The 6000-nt window shown below is 36.6% G+C and overlaps 1 long non-coding RNA gene across 1 annotated transcript in view; it reads right to left on the bottom strand.

Annotated features, from left to right (window-relative positions):
* LOC108540040 (uncharacterized) overlaps positions 1-6000 on the bottom strand; it is a 94953-nt gene that overhangs the window by 11857 nt on the left and 77096 nt on the right. The window lies entirely within an intron of this gene.

The following is a 6000-nucleotide window of genomic DNA, read 5'->3' as shown; positions in this document are numbered from 1 at the left end:
TGGGACCCTCCCGGCCAGGTGTGGGATATATCCTGGTGTGCCTGTTTGCTTAAAGTGCAGTATTGGGGTGGGAGTTACCTGATTTTCCAGGTGTTGTGTGTCTCAGTTCCCCTGGCTAGGAAAAGGGATTCCCTTCCCCCTTGTGCTTCCCAGGTGAGGCGTTGCCTCGCCCTGCTTCAGCTCTCGCTGGTCAGGCTGCAGCAGCTGATCAGCATTGATTGTCCGGCACTCCCTAGTGAGATGACCCCAGTACCTCAGTTGAAAATGCAGAAATCACCGGTCTTCTGTGTCGCTCGCGCTGGGAGTTGGAGACTGGAGCTGTTCCTATTCGGCCATCTTGCTCCACCCCCCATCCAGTTCCAAGTCTATTTTTTTCTAATGATACTAAGACCTTTTGTTTTGTTTCACTCAATTGACATTTGCATGGATGGGACAATAGCATTGTGGGTAAAACATCTTGAAAGTTACAATAAACCAAGACACTCAAACCCAAAATTACAGCAACCGTTATGTTGTTTACCACCCAGCCATCACAGGAAAACAAAAACAAAAACAAAAAAAAGTCAGTTGTACTTAACAGTATATGCGATAAAGAAGTAAAACTATTGATTTTATTGAATCTCAACCATTAAGTCTACAACTCCTTGGTGTTCTGTATGGTGAAATGGAAAGTATTGATAAAACACTTTTGCTGAAAGCTGAATAATTGTGTTATTTTAAGGAGAAGTTCTTAAATAATTGTATGAATTCTTATCTGGAGCCTTGTTTCACGGAATACCATCTTTACTTAAAAAACCATTGGCACTATCAAATTTGGGTATTGGCCAGACATTTTCTCAAAATGAATGAAGTCATCTGATCACTTTGAAAAAACAATGAATAGTATTTTTTGCCAGTAATAGGATTTGAGCTTTCAAGTAAAGATTTATATAACTCAGTGACTGAAACAGCATTTTCTAAATGACTAGTGAATAATTTTTTTAAATGTGTTTTGGTAAGATATCCATTCATGCCTCAGATGGACAACTGGATTTTATTGTAACACAGTAAGAAAATTTTATAAATAGAATTTCAGCTTCTATATCAACACTATCCTTTAAGAAACAATCATTTGTCAAATTTTTACGTAATATCAGATAATATTCATGATTATCTTAAAATAATATTTAACTATTTCTCTACTTTCAACTACATATTTATTTGAGACCAGCTTTTATTCATATACTCAAACCAAAACAATGTATTGCAGCAGAATGAACAAGAATTAGATATAAGAATCTAGCTTCCTTCTATTAAGCTGGACATTAAGGAAATTTGCAAAATATAAATCAATATCGTTCTTCTTACTTTTTTTTGTAAAATAATTTTCATTAAAATATTATTTATTTTTGTATTTAATCAGTTTATGTTTAAATAAAATGCATGTTTACCTTTTAAGTGTGTGTGTGTGTGTGTGTGTGTGTGTGTGTGAGTGACAGAGTCTCACTCTGTTGCCTAGGTTGGATGGAGTGCAGTGTTGTGATATCTTAGCTTACTGCAACCTCTGCTGCCTGAGTTCAAGCGAGTCTCCTGCCTCAGTCTCCCAAGTAGCTGGGATTATATGTGCGTGCCACCACACCTGACTACTTTGTATTTTTAGTAGAGATGGGGTTTCACCATGTTGGCCAAGCTGATCTTGAATTCCTGACCTCAGGTGATCACCCACCTCAGCCTCCCAAAATTATCTTTCAATTTTTAAAACAGCAAATACTGATAGGTACAAAAAATATACAAAAGTCTTTGGGGTCCTCAATAGTTTATTATACTGCAAAAGGGCCATGAAAATAAAATATTTGAGAACTAGTGGTATAAGGTAACAAATACCAGTTACTTAGATTATATGTTGCATTAGAGACATGCCCAATACAAAAATAGACTATGGGGACTCCAGAGGGGGAAGGAAGGAAAGGGGTAAGAGTTGAAAAATTACCCACTGGGTACAATATCTAGTATTTGAGTGATGGATACACTAGAAGTCCAACTCCCACAGTTACGCATGTAATGCCCATGTAACAAACAAGCACATGTACATCGCTGAATCTAAAATAAAATTCTAAAAAGACTAAAAAAAAAAAAAGATGAAAAGAAAATGCTGAATACTGTCTCCAAAGTCTAAGAATGAGAAACTCTGTTTTCTTCCTTAGAATTTGCTACATGTTCCTATAAGTTTTATGTAAGTTTTAAAGACATTGACCAGAAATTTTCTGGAGGTCTTTCATTCGTATCTTTGGCAGCATGTTGAAAATAACTCCAGCAGCTATTACTTACTTACCTAATGCACTGCCAGACACTCTGGTAAGTACTTCACATGCATGACCTCACTAACTCTTACAGCTTCATGAAATTAGAATTATTTAGGTTTGTTAGGAATGTTTTGAAAAAGAAACTCAGGTATAATTATTTTATCAGTTTTCATGTATCTTATATGAGAGAGAGAGACAAAGGGAATATTTTTCTCTAAGTGTCAGACACTGTCTTAAGCACTGGAAATATCAAAGTGAACAAGACAATACAGGTTCCTGATGTCATAGACTTTACATTCCGGTGGTTTAGACAAATGATAGAAATGTAATTAAATCATTAAGATAAGTACAATGAATAATATAAACCTATGTAAAAATAGCACCTATGATGGTCAAGGATGATTTCGGTGGGAAATCAACACAAGTTCTGAGATATGAAAGCCAACAACTGATAATATACATGAGCTGGAGAGAAAAGTAAGAGCAAAGGACCTGTGGTTGAGATACATTTGTTAAAATTCTAGAAGGGAAATAAAATACACATAGCTGAAGTGTTGCGGCTGAGATAGAGAATTGCAGGAGATGCTGGATATATATGCAGGGGCTATACGCTGGAGGGTGTTTTAGACCACAGCTGAAAGATTGGATTTAATGCTAAGTTTTATTAGAAGCCCTTATAGTTAATCAAATGCTAGTGACCAGGATGCTCTGCTGCTTTTTAAACATGAATTAAAAATTCATGTTCTTTCAACTCTGCCAATAACTGTAACAGCATAACTGTTTCAAAAGAGAGCCAGAAAAAAAAAAAAAAAAGGAAAAAAGAAAAGAAAAAAGCTAGAGTTGATTTTAAAATACATAAGAAATGCTTTGTAGGAACAAAAATATTTGTACATCCTAGGTGGTTTTTAGAAGAGGGAAGGTAAAACCTATTTCTCTAAAGGGTAGGAGAAGTTGGAAAACCCAACAATGAGCCTAGTGAGTCAACCAAGTGAAATTTCATTTTTGGGAACCAAAACAGTATATCTTCTCTTTGGGTATGTATTCACATGTGAGTTTTATTCATTTCCTATTGATTGACTAATGCCTGGGGGGAAATGGAAAAAATGTGGAAAATTGCAAGTAAAAATTTGGAATTTGCTGTAAACTTGTAATGGATATATAAAGAAAAACTGCAACCCAAATATTAGAAAGGGCCAATTGAATGAGAAATAGATAAAGCTGATGCTGGGCTTGGAAAATTAAACAACTATATATTTTTTTAAGTTTAAACAAATAGTATCAGTATTCTCCCACTCCCCAAGATAGGCTGAAAACTATAAATTCCAATACCTAAAACAGAGATTGCATAAAAATGAAATGAACTTTGTAAGGGGAATGTCAGAGAGTTGGCATACCAATTTTTTCTAACAAGGAGCTTTAGCTGAACCCCCAAAAAGGGGAAAATTCTGTTTATAAGAGATGAAGAAGATAGTTAAATCTCAGTAAATAGGTTTTGGCATTATAAGAGAGAAAACCCAGATTCGCAGTTGATGAATACGTAAACACTCTATTACACACACTTTAAAGAGACAATGAATAAAAAATATTCTTCCATCACAGAGAGTTATTATCACTCCAAAATATATTTTCTGAATGTATTGACCCATGAATTGAGGGAAAATGTATAAACACTCATATCTTTTAATGTTATGCTTGTTTTAATCTATCTCTATACTAAAGTAATAACTGAGGGCATATTAAAAATAATTGCTGTTTTAAAATTTTAGAGATACTTACTGTAGAAAAGAAATGGAAGAGAGTTAGAGTCACTTGAACAATTTGACCATAAAGGCATAGGCTCTATTAAGAACCATTGGCAAGCTTCAGCCTTCTGGTGTGTTTTTGTTAAAAACAAAATAGAATCACTATTTCTAACTCAGGAGAAATTGTATACACTCTGGTTTGTGGGCTTCCTTGGAATCAAAAGAAAAGCTGGCAACATTAGACCTACATTCTGCAATAAAATATTGGCTACTTCCCCTTCTAGATTGGGCATGAATGTCTCTGTTCTTTATGGTTCTTTCCCAACACCCTTGTTGGGCCCCAACACCCAGCACCCGGGTCTGGCTTCATTCATTGATACAATCTTTCTGAACCTTGCCGGCATTTGGAGCCCCTGAGTCTATAACGCTGGACAGATCTCAGTGGAAACTAAACAGCTAGGATTTCTTATGCAGTGCCTTCTTCATATATCTGGATATTTGACTCTTTATCTTTCTTATACTTGAGGAAACAACTACACATATATGTAAGTATGTATGTATGTGTGTGTGTGTGTGTGTGTGTGTGTGTATTTGTCTCTCTCTCTCTCTCAATACTTATAGCAGGAGAGAGAGAGAAAGAGAAACATGCACTCACATGTACTTATATAGTTATCTCCTCAAATGTTTAAATGTTCCTTTCTACACTCAGAACCTGGTGAAGACAGAGTAAAACGCATAACAAAAACAGCAACCACGTCCTTTGGTGCAGAAAAATTACAAGCCCGTAGGTGATCTTGATTTTAAATGAAACTTCTCAATAACTTCTTATGGTACGGATGACACAATTTTTTAAAATAAAGGACTGTTTCTCTATCTTAGAGTCCCTCAGCCTTTTGGTACCTGTTTGCTTTTGCTGTTGCCAAAGGTTATTGGGACACAGCAGAAATGACAGATTGTCTGGAGACCATAAGGCTGCTAGCAGCCCAAGGCAGTCCAGGCAGCACCAGGGAGCAAACTTCTACAGACTGCCAGGCCCTGTGCTCTTTAATCAGGACTGCTAAATGATCCAGGTGGCATGAAGTTTGGGCACCTTAGAACAATGCAGAAAAAATAAGTGAATATTCCCTTCCCAACTGTTCCATTTGGCTCTTCTTCACTCAATATAAAATATCTGGGGGCAAAGGAGACCTGCTTTTAAGGAGGAGTCAATTATCCTCTATTCATCTATAAGAATACAAAGTAATTACAAACCTAAGAAAAAGCAAAACAAAACAAAACAACAACACAAGAAGAATCTGTTTATCAGACACAGAAAAGGGCAGAAATAGCCACAAGGCTAAAGATTTCTAAAGGCACTTCAAACAGAATGTATGATATTAACCTCTTATTGTACTTCAGATGATTGTTCCCTGCATGAATTAGGTCAGGTCTCTGGACTAATACTCGGCTCCCTCCGAATGTCTGCCTTAGGGGTACACTTCAGTCACCCCAATGTCTTTTGCAAACTCTAGAATTCCCATTTCAGGTTTATTTTTAATTCTTAGTACCTCCATTAAATTGAAGGTTTATCTTTCCTTATCCCCCTTACTCTCTTCACTGGCAACCAGGCCTTCATTTGCCTCTCCTGGTACCCACAGTCTTAGGTCCTATCTGCCCCTTCCCACACCTGTCACTGGCTCTCAAGACTCTCTCTGGTCAAGTGGTTCACCAGAGAGATATGTATCAAACATAAAATGAACATCACATTAGAGGAAATGTTAATATGGCATTGAGTCACTTACAAACCAAGCTCTGATCGACTCCAAGGACTATACTCTTAATAGCAACAAAATTTTACTAAAACCGTAAGAAAGGGAGTGAATGGAAGGGACAGAATGCACTGGTGAGTTCAGAGGTGAATGCATCCTCATGAGCTTGAAAATCAAGAAAAAATGCTCCTCCATCTACCCCAAATGGACAGGTAAAGCTTGGGATGG

This window comes from Rhinopithecus bieti, unplaced genomic scaffold (assembly GCF_001698545.2).
Source record: "Rhinopithecus bieti isolate Rb0 unplaced genomic scaffold, ASM169854v2 scaffold_15850, whole genome shotgun sequence".
NCBI classification, from domain to species: Eukaryota; Metazoa; Chordata; class Mammalia; order Primates; family Cercopithecidae; genus Rhinopithecus; species Rhinopithecus bieti.
This window is presented reverse-complemented; position numbering and strand designations above follow the sequence as displayed.